Here is a 16,757-nt window from a genome sequence, read left to right on the forward strand (position 1 = left end):
TGCAAAGTGGGAAAGAAATGGATTTGGATGTGACTTTTTTGTCAACAATCTATACAAAATATTCTCATGTCAAAGTAGACAAAAATATTGATAAATAAAACACTCATAACTAAAATATAGTCGCTGCATAAGTATTCTGCCTCTTTTGTTTAGGCAAGCCTGAATTAGATCAGGAGTACATTTGGCTTGACATATCACATAAGTTCCATGGACTCACTCTGTGTAAATAATAGGGCATGACGTGATGGTTTAATGACTCTGTCCCCCAAACATACAACATCTGTAAGGTGTTTCTTACATGTATTGACTCAGATAGCTGAATACTATATTGTAGTTATATATACTACCTTAAGCGCCTATTGACGGTAGTAAGGCCTATCTTCTAGCTGGGAGTCTTGCTCTAAACGGCAACACACCAAATAATATATCATTTTTCTTCCAATTTGACATAGGATTATTGTGTGTAGATCACAAACAAATTACATCAATAATAATCCCACTTTGTAACACAATAACAGTTGGATATATCCAAGGGGTCTGAATACCATTGCAAGGCACTGTTTATCCTTATCACGTACACAAGGCTTGGTGTCAGAGGTGGTCGGTGCTCCCCTTCCTCCTCTGAGGGGCCTCCATTGCTTGGTGTGTGGTTTAAGCCCTGGTCTTACCTGAAGCGAGGAGGCTTAGCGAAGGACAGATTAACATGCTACAATGTCACTGTACCCTAGAACTTGGTTGACAGTCTGCTTCCTTGTCTTATTAAGACAGCAGTGCACAACTCTTCCATGGGCCACAGTCCTGCTGGTTTCATTTCTCCCTGGAACGTATATGACTGTTATTGTTTGGCTAGAGCGTCTACCGACTTGGTCACTCAGGTATAACAGAAAAGGATGAAAACTAGCAGACACTGCGGCCCTTGAGGACCATCCGGAGCCGTGGACCACCATTCCACAGTCAACAATGGAGCATTGTGAAAGGAAAAGTATTCAGCCAGTTATTGAGGCTAATTGTTCTCCAGAGTAAAGTCTTCCAAACTTCCAAATACTCCGGGCAGACTGTTCAGAGAGAGTGCAGACCTTTAGACAGTAGACTTCACTCCATCTGTTTGAGGGATGCACTCGTTCCTGCGTCTGACAGACTTCATCTATGACATCCACTGTCTGGCCCATTAGCTGGGGGAAAAAAATATAATTTGTTCTTCTGCAGTTCTTCTGCAAAATAACTATTTGAGGGAGGGGGAAGGATTGGATTGTTCGGCTTCATCATTATAATTATTGCTTGAGCAATTTCTGGAGCCTGATTGACAAACCGAGGGACTGAACATATCAAAGTGGTCCCTTTCGGAGTGAATCCAATTAATTTGAGCTCTTTAGTGCTCTGTAACCTGGAGACTTTTCTAAAGCAGCAACCGTCTCGGGAGCTTAGGGAAGACGGAGTCACCAGTAGAACTAAGAACTCTCCTTGGTGGAGCACTGCATGGTTCTAGAACGCTCCTTGGTGGAGCACTGGATGGTTCTAGAACGCTCCTTGGTGGAGCACTGGATGGTTCTAGAACACTCCTTGGTGGAGCACTGGATGGTTCTAGAATGCTCCTTGGTGGAGCACTGGATGGTTCTAGAACGCTCCTTGGTGGAGCACTGGATGGTTCTAGAAGGCTCCTTGGTGGAGCACTGGATGGTTCTAGAACTCTCCTTGGTGTAGCACTGGATGGTTCTAGAACGCTCCTTGGTGTAGCACTGCATGGTTCTAGAACGCTCCTTGGTGGAGCACTGGATGGTTCTAGAACGCTCCTTGGTGGAGCACTGGATGGTTCTAGAACACTCCTTGGTGGACTATTGGATGGTTCTAGAACGCTCCTTGGTGGAGCACTGGATGGTTCTAGAACGCTCCTTGGTGGAGCACTGGATGGTTCTAGAACGCTCCTTGGTGGAGCACTGGATAGTTCTAGAACTCTCCTTGGTGTAGCACTGGATGGTTCTAGAACTCTCCTTGGTGGAGCACTGGATTATTCTAGAACTCTCCTTGGTGTAGCACTGGATGGTTCTAGAACGCTCCTTGGTGGAGCACTGGATAGTTTTAGAACGCTCCTTGGTGGAGCACTGGATGGTTCTAGAACTCTCCTTGGTGTAGCACTGGATGGTTCTAGAACTCTCCTTGGTGTAGCACTGGATGGTTCTAGAACTCTCCTTGGTGTAGCACTGGATGGTTCTAGAACTCTCCTTGGTGGAGCACTGGATGGTTCTAGAACTCTCCTTGGTGTAGCACTGGATGGTTCTAGAACTCTCCTTGGTGTAGCACTGGATGGTTCTAGAACTCTCCTTGGTGGAGCACTGGATGGTTCTAGAACTCTCCTTGGTGTAGCACTGGATGGTTCTAGAACTCTTCTTGGTGGAGCACTGCATGGTTCTAGAACTCTTCTTGGTGGAGCACTGCATGGTTCTAGAACGCTCCTTGGTGGAGCACTGGGTAGTTCTAGAATGCTCCTTGGTGGAGCACTGGATGATTCTAGAACGCTCCTTGGTGGAGCCCTGGATGGTTCTAGAACACTCCTTGGTGGAGCACTGGATGGTTCTAGAACGCTCCTTGGTGGAGCACTGGATGTTATAGAATGAGAGAGAAGGTTCCAGAAAAAAACTTTTAAAAAACTTAAAAAAGGCAGATACTCTAAACTAAGAATTTGAGATCAAATCAATCAAAGTGATGAAGTCCTGAGTGATTATTAGTGTAGCTAGTCTTTGATTAATGAAAGGATGGATCATAGAATTCATCAAAAGGACAAACTCATCAGACAACTTAAGATCGAATTAAGGGGTGGGAGAACTGCACAAGTGCTGGGCGGATTCAAAGTTGTAGAAATTAGCTTTCTTTCTGTGCCCCCAAATGTTTGGATATACACTGAGTGTACAAAACAATAGGAACACCTTCCTAATATTGAGCTGTACACCGCACCCTACACACACAGGGATGCTGGCCCATGTTGACTCCAACGCGTCCCACAGTTGTGTCAAGTTGGCTGGACGTCCTTTGGGTGGTGGACCATTCTTCATGCACAAAAAACCCAGCAGCGTTGCAGCTCTTGACACTCTCAAACCGGTGCGCCTGGCACCTACTACCATACCCCATTCAAAGGCCCTTAAATATTTTTTCTAGCACATTGACCCTCTGATTGGCACACAAATAATCCATCTCAATTGTCTCAAGGTTTAAAAATCCTTCTTTAACCTGTCTCCTCCCCTTAATCTACACTGGTTAAAGTGGATTTAAGAAGTGACATCAATAAGGGATCATAGCTTTCACCTGGATTCACCTGGTCAGTCTGTCATAGAAAGAGCAGGTGTTCCTAATGTTTTGTTTAACCAATTTTTCTGTTATTTTTAATTTTTTTCGGGGCCCAATGCGCAGTTTCTCTAGAGATAAATCAGGACAAGTCTGAACTGTACAATGTAGTAGGGGGGTTGTAGTTTCCAACAGGCCAATATTCTACAAACAATACATGACCAAAAGTATGTGGATACCTGCTTTTCGAACATATCATTCCAAAATCATGGGCATTAATATGGAGTTGGTCCCCCCTTTGCTACTATAACAGCCTCCACTCTTCTGAGAAGGCTTTCCACTAGATGTTGGAACATTGCTGCAGGAACTTGCTTCCATTCAGCTACAAGAACATTTGTGAGGGCGGGAACTGATGTTGGGCGATTAGGCCCGCATCCCAATGGTGTTTGATGGGGTTGAGGTCAGGGCTCAATGCAGGCCAGTCAAGTTCTTCCACACATATTTTGACAAGCCATTTCTGTATGGACATCGCTTTGTGCATGTGGGCATTGTATTGCTGCAACAGGAAAGGGCTTTCTCCAAACTGTTGCCACAAGGTTGGAAGCACAGAATTGTCTAGAATGTAATTGTATGCTGTAGCATTAAGATTTCCCTTCACTGGAACTAAGGGGCCTAGTCCGAACCATTAAAAACAACCCCAGACCAGTATTCCTCCTCCACCAAACTTTACAGTTGGCACTATGCAAACAGGCAGAGAACACGTTTCCACTGCTCCAGATTCCAATAACAGCAAGCTTTACACCACTCCAGCCGACGCTTGGCATTGCTCATGGTGATCTTAGGCTTATGTGCTGTTGCTCGGCCATGGAAACCCATTTCATGAAGCTCCAGAGATGCTTCCAGAGGCAGTTTGGAACTCAGTAGTGAGTGTTGCAACTGAGGACAGATGATTTTTACAAGTGCAGCACTTGGTGGTCCTGTTCTGTGAGCTTGTGTGGCCTACCACTTCGCGGTTGAGCCGTTGTTGCTCCTAGACACTTCCACCTCACCATAACAGCACAGAAACAGAAATTTGACGAACTGACTTATTGGAAAGGTGGCATCCTATGACGGTGCCACGTTAAAAGTCACTGAGCTCTTCAGTAAGGCCATTCTACTGCCAATATTTGTCTATGGAGATTGCATGGCTGTGTGCTCGAGTTAACACACCTGTCAGCAGCGGGTGTGGCTGAAATAGCCGAATCCACAAATTTGAAGGGGGGGGGGGGTCCATAAACTTTTGTATATATAGAGTTGTTTAGCGCAGAAAATGTGGTAATTAACTACAACGACCATAATTAATTGTGCGCCTACTGTCCGGCCTGGAAACTGAGAGAATAAAGTGGGATAGAGAAGGATGGAGAAGGATCGAGAGGAATGGAACTACTAAAATAGTAATTTTGTCAGACAGTATAGGCAGCAGGTCTACAGAGATGGGAGGTTTTCCACTGTGTGTATCGGGTGTGTTGAACGGGGTGTGTTGAACAAACTGGCACAAAGACAGATAGCAGCAGTCTGGTAGCAGCAGTTGTGATGTGTGTGTAGCGTGTGTGTGTGTGAGAGAGTGCATGTGTGTTAAGATGTGGAGAGTGCAGGAGGTCAGTCCAGTTTAAGTGCTCAGCAGTCTGATAGCTTGTAGATAGGCTCAGAGACAGTAACGGAGTGAACAGCTCGTGGCTGGTGTGTGTGGGGGGTCCTTTACGATGCTGCGGGACTTAGGAAGGAGAGGCGCTGTTAACAAGAGTGAAGTCCTCTTAGTCTCTTCCTCTTTCCCAAGGTCACAGAATCGCCTCACAGTCTGCTAGTACTGCACCGATGGCAGTCACGGTGGTTTTTCTACATACACAGTACTGTGAAGAGGCACACACATGTTCTCCCCTGAGGCTACCATTAGTGATTAGCGTGGAAAAGCACCCAAGCGTCACATTATTCCAAAGCATCCAACAGCATCCAATTCCATGCCTTTTGCATTCAATGCACATACAGTAAACACATCTATCATGACCTACAGAGTCCTGCAGCTACAGAATGATAATTCCAAATAGGCCGCATCGGGGTGTTCAATGATTACTTTTTGACATTGCAATGAATGGGGCGGCAGGTAGCCTGGCGGTTAGAGCGTTAGGCCAGTAACTGATGGGTCGCTGGTTTGAATACCCGAGCTGACAAGGTGAAAAATCTGACGATATGCCCTTGAGCAAGGCACTTAACCCCAATTTGTCCCAGGGGCACCGTACTACTACGGCTGACCCTGTAAAACAACACATTTCCTATACCAGTGTATGTGACAATATACAAATGATAATGGAGTTGATCGTCCTCCTCTGGGTCTAATTTAGCTGGGTCACCTTGGAGGCAGTTGGTTATGGATTTAATGTCTCGGGAATGATTTATGAGAAGACATGTCTACAAACACACAGACATATAGACACTTGCTGATAAACACACACAAGTGCAAATAAAATTGTAAACAGGCACACACACTGCCACCCATTACCACAAGACCAAATTACTTGCTGAGTTAATATTTGACCAGCTTCCCAGTTCGGCCATTGGGATATTTACAGAGGCAAGCCGAGGCGGCTTTGAGGCGCTCTTCAAGGACAAATGAGAACTGATCCCCAGTATGGACAGAAAGTCTCTCCTCATCCCCAGTATGGACAGAAAGTCTCTCCTCATCCCCAGTATGGACAGAAAGTCTCTCCTCATCCCCAGTATGGACAGAAAGTCTCTCCTCATCCCCAGTATGGACAGAAAGTCTCTCCTCATCCCCAGTATGGACAGAAAGTCTCTTCTCATCCCCAGTATGGACAGAAAGTCTCTCCTCATCCCCAGTATGGACAGAAAGTCTCTCCTCATCCCCAGTTTGGACAGAAAGTCTCTCCTCATCCCCAGTTTGGACAGAAATTCTCTCCTCATCCCCAGTATAGACAGAAAGTCTCTCCTCATCCCCAGTATAGACAGAAAGTCTCTTCTCATCCCCAGTATGGACAGAAAGTCTCTCCTCATCCCCAGTATGGACAGAAAGTCTCTCCTCATCCCCAGTATAGACAGAAAGTCTCTTCTCATCCCCAGTATGGACAGAAAGTCTCTCCTCATCCCCAGTATGGACAGAAAGTCTCTCCTCATCCCCAGTATGGACAGAAAGTCTCTCCTCATCCCCAGTATAGACAGAAAGTCTCTCCTCATCCCCAGTATGGACAGAAAGTCTCTCCTCATCCCCAGTATAGACAGAAAGTCTCTCCTCATCCCCAGTATAGACAGAAAATATTTTCTCATCCCCAGTATAGATAGAAAGTCTCTCCTCATCCCCAGTATAGACAGAAAGTCTCTCCTCATCCCCAGTATAGACAGAAAGTCTCTCCTCATCCCCAGTATAGACATAAAGTCTCTATTCTGATCCCTGTACATCACAGTGGTAGATACTAGTTACAGTATAGGTGAGAGAGGAATGGCTGGGGCTGATTACAGATTCATCAGGACTCATGCGGCAGGGTAGCCTAGTGGTTAGAGCATTGGACTAGTAACCGAAAGGTTGCAAGTTCAAATCCCAGAGCTGACAAGGTAAAAATCTGTCGTTCTGCCCCTGGACAGGCAGTTAACCCACTGTTCCTAGGCCGTCATTGAAAATAAGAGTTTGTTCTTAACTGTAGTAGTAAAAAACTAGTAAAATAAAGGTAAAAAAAACAGGACCAAGGCACTTTCCATTGGCCAGGAATACAGTAGCAATCACATGCTCATTTGCTGGCTAACATTTCCTGCAGATCCTGAGGGAAATTCACATACAGTAGCGTTATGCAAACAATTATAGAATTTTCTGGGAAAACTTGCATAGACATACAAGCATAGTTTAAAGAGTGCTGGAGTCCTTCCGCAGCATGGTAAACAGTGCTGGAGTCCTTCCGCAGCATGGTAAACAGTGCTGGAGTCCTTCCGCAGCATGGTAAACAGTGCAGGAGTCCTTCCGCAGCATGGTAAACAGTGCTGGAGTCCTTCCGCAGCATGGTAAACAGTGCTGGAGTCCTTCCGCAGCATGGTAAACAGTGCTGGAGTCCTTCCGCAGCATGGTAAACAGTGCTGGAGTCCTTCCGCAGCATGGTAAACAGTGCTGGAGTCCTTCCGCAGCATGGTAAACAGTGCTGGAGTCCTTCCGCAGCATGGTAAACAGTGCTGGAGTCCTTCCGCAGCATGGTAAACAGTGCTGGAGTCCTTCCGCAGCATGGTAAACAGTGCTGGAGTCCTTCCGCAGCATGGTAAACAGTGCTGGAGTCCTTCCGCAGCATGGTAAACAGTGCTGGAGTCCTTCCGCAGCATGGTAAACAGTGCTGGAGTCCTTCCGCAGCATGGTAAACAGTGCTGGAGTCCTTCCGCAGCATGGTAAACAGTGCTGGAGTCCTTCCGCAGCATGGTAAACAGTGCTGGAGTCCTTCCGCAGCATGGTAAACAGTGCTGGAGTCCTTCCGCAGCATGGTAAACAGTGCTGGAGTCCTTCCGCAGCATGGTAAACAGTGATTGAGTCCTTCCGCAGCATGGTAAACAGTGATTGAGTCCTTCCGCAGCATGGTAAACAGTGATTAAGTCCTTCCGCAGCATGGTAAACAGTGATTGAGTCCTTCCGCAGCATGGTAAACAGTGATTGAGTCCTTCCGCAGCATGGTAAACAGCTCTGTCACACCGACAGAGAGCTGGAGAGAGGCTGGCACACTTGGGGATGCTGTGTCACAGTGGCCTCACTGGAAATGGATGTGTCTCGTGTGGAAGTATCCATCAATCCGGGGTCCGATATGTGTGTGTGTGTGTGTACAGTATCAATGTGTGTGTGTGTGTACAGTATCAATGTGTGTGTGTGTACAGTATCAATGTGTGTGTGTGTACAGTATCAATGTGTGTGTGTGTGTGTGTACAGTATCAATGTGTGTGTGTTTTTGTCGAGACAAATAGTCCTTTTTCCTCGACACAGTGCAATATAATGCCAAAGGGGGTCTCTCCCTCTCCAACGGGAGTCATACAAACACAGACACAGCCAGTAAATAGGAAGGCATCCAATAAGGTTCGGGACATAAACAAAGGTTACGGAATTAAAGCAACCAAGGCCCGGCTAACTGGAAGCATGGGACAAGGCCTTGGCATCACCATTTATGAGTAAGATTGGGCTGAAAGAACTACTCACTTGATTTTGCTCATGTAAACTCATAGGCATGGCAAGGCTGGGGGCTACTCCAAGATTACATAAAGCATTTGGAATCCATGTTTGTAATTCCTTTGTGATACTATCAGAGGTTGGCAATATAAAACAGCTTTTATAGCCTACTGTTCCCCAATAATAACAAACAATAACAAATTAGGGAGAAACTGTCTCTCGAGGATACAGAAGCGCTCACACACACACACACACACACACATGCATAAATGTCCTCAATAAAACAATACAAAGGTGGTGGAACACACACTGTAATGAAGACATGTCGGCGACATCTCAGAACACATTGCTTCCTCCTCTACCAACAACACCAGCTTCCTCCTCTACCAACAACACCAGCTTCCTCCTCTACCAACAACACCAGCTTCCTCCTCTACCAACAACACCAGCTTCCTCCTCTACCAACAACACCAGCTTCCTCCTCTACCAACACCAGCTTCCTGCTCTACCAACAACACCAGCTTCCTGCTCTACCAACAACACCAGCTTCCTCCTCTACCAACAACGCCAGCTTCCTCCTCTACCAACAACACCAGCTTCCTCCTCTACCAACAACACCAGCTTCCTCCTCTACCAACAACACCAGCTTCCTCCTCTACCAACAACACCAGCTTCCTCCTCTACCAACAACACCAGCTTCCTCCTCTACCAACAACACCAGCTTCCTGCTCTTCCTGCCAGCCATGTCAACAAACATCCAGTGCCCTGCACCCCTCAGAGACAGAGCAGGAACAGGGAGAGGGGTAATAAACCTTTGTCACATTATTTTTAAAGCCCTCGCTGGCCATAGGTTTCCACCCTCCCTCCCTAATTACAGCAAATCTGTTAACAGTTGTTGGTTCTGTAAAGGTAGCCTGTCCCTGGGATGCCCTTCACCAAGCAGGACTGAAGTAGCCTGGTCCCAGACAAAGTTGTTCATGTTTTATGGGTCATATGTACGGGATACGCACGGTACCATCCAACAAAATCCTTACTAGATCCGTTTGTGCTAGTCTCTTGCCCTTGGCGTTACATTGACCATAAGAGTTGGTAAGACAGCGCAAACAGGTTTGAGACTGGGCTAGGGCTGAAGTCGGCATATATCTTATTCCATCAGCTTATTCAGATTGTTCTCATCATTAGGCTTATGGGGGTGAGGGGTGAGTAACAGTGGTATTGTTCTCATCATTAGGCTTATGGGGGTGAGGGGTGAGTAACAGTGGTATTGTTCTCATCATTAGGCTTATGGGGGGGGGGGGGGGGTGAGTAACAGTGGTATTGTTCTCATCATTAGGCTTATGGGGGGGAGGGGTGAGTAACAGTGGTATTGTTCTCATCATTAGGCTTATGGGGGGTGAGGGGTGAGTAACAGTGGTATTGTTCTCATCACTAGGCCTATGGGGGTGAGGGGTGAGTAACAGTGGTATTGTTCTCATTCCTAGGCCTATGGGGGTGAGGGGTGAGTAACGGTGGCATTGTTCTCATCACTAGACCTATGGGGGTGAGGGGTGAGTAACAGTGGTATTGTTCTCATCATTAGGCTTATGGGGGGGGGGATGAGTAACAGTGGTTTGATAGGGAATTAAAAGCCCTTCACAAAAACAGAGGGAAGTCAGACACCCTGTGGAGAAAAAAATAAAATAAATTGACCAAATTTAAGACACAGCATGCACAGGATTGATGTTTGAGAGAGTGAGAGAGTGAGTGGAGAGAGGGGGACAGAGAGATGGGGACAGAAAGAGGGATACAGAGAGAGGGAGACAGAGAGAGGGAGACAGAGAGAGGGAGACAGAGAGAGGGAGACAGAGAGAGGGAGACAGAGAGAGGGAGACAGAGAGAGGGGGACAGAGAGAGGGGGACAGAGAGAGGGGGACAGAGAGAGGGAGTGAGCGAGGGGGACAGAGAGAGGGAGTGAGCGAGGGGGACAGAGAGACAGCACAAGAGCGAGAGAAAAATGTACGTGGGAAAGATGAAGAGGGGAGAATGGGGGAGCCATATGTGAGAACTAACTGGATCAGAGTCTCGGTCACCTTCGTATTCAGGAGATGACAGCTTCCCTCCATCTTCCTCTTTCACGCTCTCTTGCTCATAAATTAAGTGTGTGTGCAAACAGAGTCAGTGTGGTATTGTGTGTGTGTGTGTGTGTGTGTCCGATCCACCCCCTACCAACTTGAGTCCTCATTACCAGAGAACACACTGACTGTGCAGTTTCTGACCTAAGAGGGTAGAGCGAGGGCAGGTCAGAGCAGAGTGAGACAGAAAGTGTAGAGAGACAGAAAGGGGATAAAGAGAGACCGAGAAGGTAGAGAGACCGAGAAGGTACAGAGAGACAGAGAAGGTAGAAAGAGAGAGAAGGTAGAAAGAGACAGAAGGTAGAGAGAGACAGAAGCTAGAGAGAGACAGAAGGTAGAGAATCACAGAAGGTAGAGAGAGAGAAGGTAGAGAGAGAGAAGGTAGAGAGAGACCGAGAAGGTAGAGAGACCGAGAAATTAGAGAGAGACATAAGGTAGAGAGACACAGAAGGTAGAGAGACACACAGAAGGTAGAGAGACACACAGAAGGTAGAGAGAGACAGAAGGTAGAGAGACACAGAAGGTAGAGAGACACAGAAGGTAGAGAATCACAGAAGGTAGAGAATCACAGAAGGGAGAGACACAGAAGGTAGAGAATCACAGAAGGGAGAGAGACAGAAGGTAGAGACCGAGAAGGTAGAGAGAGACCGAGAAAGTAGAGAGACCGAGAAGGTAGAGAGACCGAGAAGGTAGAGAGAGACAGAAGGTAGAGAGACACAGAAGGTAGAGAGACACAGAAGGTAGAGAGACACAGAAGGTAGAGAGACACAGAAGGTAGAGAGACACAGAAGGTAGAGAGACACAGAAGGTAGAGAATCACAGAAGGTAGAGAATCACAGAAGGTAGAGAATCACAGAAGGTAGAGAATCACAGAAGGTAGAGAGAGAAACCGAGAAGGTAGAGAGAGACAGAAGGTAGAGAGAGACAGAAGGTAGAGAGAGAACGAGAAAGTAGAGAGACCGAGAAAGTAGAGAGACCGAGAAGGTAGAGAGACCGAGAAGGTAGAGAGAGACCGAGAAGGTAGAGAGAAACAGAAGGTAGAGAGAGACAGACAGAAGGTAGAGAATCACAGAAGGGAGAGAGACAGAAGGTAGAGACCGAGAAGGTAGAGACCGAGAAGGTAGAGAGAGACCGAGAAAGTAGAGAGACCGAGAAAGTAGAGAGACCGAGAAGGTAGAGAGACCGAGAAGGTAGAGAGAGACAGAAGGTAGAGAGAGACAGAAGGTAGAGAGAGACAGAAGGTAGAGAGAGACAGAAGGTAGAGAGACACAGAAGGTAGAGAGACACAGAAGGTAGAGAGAGACCGAGAAGGTAGAGAGAGACCGAGAAGGTAGAGAGAGACCGAGAAGGTAGAGAGAGACCGAGAAGGTAGAGAGAGACAGAAGGTAGAGAGAGACAGAAGGTAGAGAGAGACAGAAGGTAGAGAGAGACAGAAGGTAGAGAGACCGAAGGTAGAGAGACCGAGAAGGTACAGAGACAGAAGGTAGAGAGAGACAGAAGGTAGAGAGAGACCGAGAAGGTAGAGAGAGACAGAAGGTAGAGAGAGACAGAAGGTAGAGAGAGACAGAAGGTAGAGAGAGACAGAAGGTAGAGAGAGACAGAAGGTAGAGAGAGACAGAAGGTAGAGAGACCGAGAAGGTAGAGAGACCGAGAAGGTACAGAGACAGAAGGTAGAGAGAGACAGAAGGTAGAGAGAGACCGAGAAGGTAGAGAGAGACCGAGAAGGTAGAGAGAGACCGAGAAGGTAGAGAGAGACCGAGAAGGTACAGAGAAACCGAGAAGGTACAGAGAGACAGAAGGTAGAGAGAGACAGAAGGTAGAGAGACCGAAGGTAGAGAGACCGAAGGTAGAGAGAGACAGAAGGTAGAGAGACTGAAAGTACAGAGACAGAAGGTAGAGAGAGACAGAGAAGGTAGAGAGACAGAAGGTAGAGAGACAGAAGGTAGAGAGACCGAAGGTAGAGAGAGACAGAAGGTAGAGAGACAGAAGGTAGAGAGACAGAAGGTAGAGAGACAGAAGGTAGAGAGAGACAGAGAAGGTAGAGAGACAGAAGGTAGAGAGACAGAAGGTAGAGAGAGACCGAGAAGGTAGAGAGAGACAGAGGTAGAGAGAAACAGAAGGTAGAGAGAGACAGACAGAAGGTAGAGAATCACAGAAGGGAGAGAGACAGAAGGTAGAGACCGAGAAGGTAGAGAGAGACCGAGAAAGTAGAGAGACCGAGAAGGTAGAGAGACCGAGAAGGTAGAGAGAGACAGAAGGTAGAGAGAGACAGAAGGTAGAGAGACACAGAAGGTAGAGAGACACAGAAGGTAGAGAGACACAGAAGGTAGAGAGACACAGAAGGTAGAGAATCACAGAAGGTAGAGAGAGAAACCGAGAAGGTAGAGAGAGACAGAAGGTAGAGAGAGAACGAGAAGGTAGAGAGACCGAGAAGGTAGAGAGAGACAGAAGGTACAGAGAGACCGAGAAGGTAGAGAGAGACAGAAGGTAGAGAGAGACAGAAGGTAGAGAGAGACAGAAGGTAGAGAGAGACCGAGAAGGTAGAGAGAGACCGAGAAGGTAGAGAGAGACCGAGAAGGTAGAGAGAGACCGAGAAGGTAGAGAGAGACCGAGAAGGTAGAGAGAGACCGAGAAGGTAGAGAGAGACCGAGAAGGTACAGAGAGACAGAAGGTAGAGAGAGACAGAAGGTAGAGAGACCGAAGGTAGAGAGAGACAGAAGGTAGAGAGACCGAAAGTACAGAGAGACAGAAGGTAGAGAGAGACAGAAGGTAGAGAGAGACAGACAGAAGGTAGAGAGAGACAGACAGAAGGTAGAGAGAGACAGACAGAAGGTAGAGAATCACAGAAGGGAGAGAGAGAAGGTAGAGACCGAGAAGGTAGAGAGAGACCGAGAAAGTAGAGAGACCGAGAAAGTAGAGAGACCGAGAAGGTAGAGAGACCGAGAAGGTAGAGAGAGACAGAAGGTAGAGAGAGACAGAAGGTAGAGAGACACAGAAGGTAGAGAATCACAGAAGGTAGAGAGAGAAACCGAGAAGGTAGAGAGAGACAGAAGGTAGAGAGAGACCGAGAAGGTAGAGAGACCGAGAAGGTAGAGAGAGACAGAAGGTAGAGAGAGACCGAGAAGGTAGAGAGAGACAGAAGGTAGAGAGAGACCGAGAAGGTAGAGAGAGACAGAAGGTAGAGAGAGACAGAAGGTAGAGAGAGACAGAAGGTAGAGATACCGAGAAGGTAGAGAGACCGAGAAGGTAGAGAGAGACAGAAGGTAGAGAGAGACCGAGAAGGTAGAGAGACCGAGAAGGTAGAGAGAGACAGAAGGTAGAGAGAGACCGAGAAGGTAGAGAGAGACAGAAGGTAGAGAGAGACCGAGAAGGTAGAGAGAGACAGAAGGTAGAGAGAGACAGAAGGTAGAGAGAGACAGAAGGTAGAGATACCGAGAAGGTAGAGAGACCGAGAAGGTAGAGAGAGACAGAAGGTAGAGAGAGACCGAGAAGGTAGAGAGAGACCGAGAAGGTAGAGAGAGACCGAGAAGGTAGAGAGAGACCGAGAAGGTAGAGAGAGACCGAGAAGGTAGAGAGAGACCGAGAAGGTAGAGAGAGACCGAGAAGGTAGAGAGAGACCGAGAAGGTAGAGAGAGACAGAAGGTAGAGAGAGACAGTAGGTAGAGAGAGACAGAAGGTAGAGAGAGACAGAAGGTAGAGAGACCGAAGGTACAGAGACAGAAGGTAGAGAGAGACAGAAGGTAGAGAGAGACCGAGAAGGTAGAGAGAGACAGAAGGTAGAGAGAGACAGAAGGTAGAGAGAGACAGAAGGTAGAGAGAGACAGAAGGTAGAGAGAGACAGAAGGTAGAGAGAGACAGAAGGTAGAGAGACCGAGAAGGTAGAGAGACCGAGAAGGTACAGAGACAGAAGGTAGAGAGAGACAGAAGGTAGAGAGAGACCGAGAAGGTAGAGAGAGACCGAGAAGGTAGAGAGAGACCGAGAAGGTAGAGAGAGACCGAGAAGGTACAGAGAAACCGAGAAGGTACAGAGAGACAGAAGGTAGAGAGAGACAGAAGGTAGTCAGTGTGGTATTGTGTGTGTGTGTGTGTGTGTGTGTGTCCGATCCACCCCCTACCAACTTGAGTCCTCATTACCAGAGAACACACTGACTGTGCAGTTTCTGACCTAAGAGGGTAGAGCGAGGGCAGGTCAGAGCAGAGTGAGACAGAAAGTGTAGAGAGACAGAAAGGGGATAAAGAGAGACCGAGAAGGTAGAGAGACCGAGAAGGTACAGAGAGACAGAGAAGGTAGAAAGAGAGAGAAGGTAGAAAGAGACAGAAGGTAGAAAGAGACAGAAGCTAGAGAGAGACAGAAGGTAGAGAATCACAGAAGGTAGAGAGAGAGAAGGTAGAGAGAGAGAAGGTAGAGAGAGACCGAGAAGGTAGAGAGACCGAGAAATTAGAGAGAGACATAAGGTAGAGAGACACAGAAGGTAGAGAGACACAGAAGGTAGAGAGACACACAGAAGGTAGAGAGACACACAGAAGGTAGAGAGAGACAGAAGGTAGAGAGACACAGAAGGTAGAGAATCACAGAAGGTAGAGAATCACAGAAGGGAGAGACACAGAAGGTAGAGAATCACAGAAGGGAGAGAGACAGAAGGTAGAGACCGAGAAGGTAGAGAGAGACCGAGAAAGTAGAGAGACCGAGAAGGTAGAGAGACCGAGAAGGTAGAGAGAGACAGAAGGTAGAGAGACACAGAAGGTAGAGAGACACAGAAGGTAGAGAGACACAGAAGGTAGAGAGACACAGAAGGTAGAGAGACACAGAAGGTAGAGAATCACAGAAGGTAGAGAATCACAGAAGGTAGAGAATCACAGAAGGTAGAGAGAGAAACCGAGAAGGTAGAGAGAGACAGAAGGTAGAGAGAGACAGAAGGTAGAGAGAGAACGAGAAAGTAGAGAGACCGAGAAAGTAGAGAGACCGAGAAGGTAGAGAGACCGAGAAGGTAGAGAGAGACCGAGAAGGTAGAGAGAGACAGAGGTAGAGAGAAACAGAAGGTAGAGAGAGACAGACAGAAGGTAGAGAATCACAGAAGGGAGAGAGACAGAAGGTAGAGACCGAGAAGGTAGAGACCGAGAAGGTAGAGACCGAGAAGGTAGAGACCGAGAAGGTAGAGACCGAGAAGGTAGAGAGAGACCGAGAAAGTAGAGAGACCGAGAAAGTAGAGAGACCGAGAAGGTAGAGAGACCGAGAAGGTAGAGAGAGACAGAAGGTAGAGAGAGACAGAAGGTAGAGAGAGACAGAAGGTAGAGAGACACAGAAGGTAGAGAGACACAGAAGGTAGAGAGAGACCGAGAAGGTAGAGAGAGACCGAGAAGGTAGAGAGAGACCGAGAAGGTAGAGAGAGACCGAGAAGGTAGAGAGAGACCGAGAAGGTAGAGAGAGACAGAAGGTAGAGAGAGACAGAAGGTAGAGAGAGACAGAAGGTAGAGAGAGACAGAAGGTAGAGAGACCGAAGGTAGAGAGACCGAGAAGGTACAGAGACAGAAGGTAGAGAGAGACAGAAGGTAGAGAGAGACCGAGAAGGTAGAGAGAGACAGAAGGTAGAGAGAGACAGAAGGTAGAGAGAGACAGAAGGTAGAGAGAGACAGAAGGTAGAGAGAGACAGAAGGTAGAGAGAGACAGAAGGTAGAGAGACCGAGAAGGTAGAGAGACCGAGAAGGTACAGAGACAGAAGGTAGAGAGAGACAGAAGGTAGAGAGAGACCGAGAAGGTAGAGAGAGACCGAGAAGGTAGAGAGAGACCGAGAAGGTAGAGAGAGACCGAGAAGGTACAGAGAAACCGAGAAGGTACAGAGAGACAGAAGGTAGAGAGAGACAGAAGGTAGAGAGACCGAAGGTAGAGAGACCGAAGGTAGAGAGAGACAGAAGGTAGAGAGACTGAAAGTACAGAGACAGAAGGTAGAGAGAGACAGAGAAGGTAGAGAGACAGAAGGTAGAGAGACAGAAGGTAGAGAGACCGAAGGTAGAGAGAGACAGAAGGTAGAGAGACAGAAGGTAGAGAGACAGAAGGTAGAGAGACAGAAGGTAGAGAGAGACAGAGAAGGTAGAGAGACAGAAGGTAGAGAGACAGAAGGTAGAGAGAGACCGAGAAGGTAGAGAGAGACAGAGGTAGAGAGAAACAGAAGGTAGAGAGAGACAGACAGAAG

The 16,757-nt window shown here is 47.4% G+C and overlaps 1 protein-coding gene across 5 annotated transcripts in view; it reads right to left on the reverse strand.

Annotated features, from left to right (window-relative positions):
- The window catches only part of LOC110508890 (SPRY domain-containing SOCS box protein 4), a 124,130-nt gene that overhangs the window by 11,537 nt on the left and 95,836 nt on the right, over positions 1-16,757 (reverse strand). The window lies entirely within an intron of this gene.

The sequence above is a fragment of the Oncorhynchus mykiss genome, chromosome 28 (genome assembly GCF_013265735.2).
Source record: "Oncorhynchus mykiss isolate Arlee chromosome 28, USDA_OmykA_1.1, whole genome shotgun sequence".
Lineage (NCBI taxonomy): Eukaryota > Metazoa > Chordata > Actinopteri > Salmoniformes > Salmonidae > Oncorhynchus > Oncorhynchus mykiss.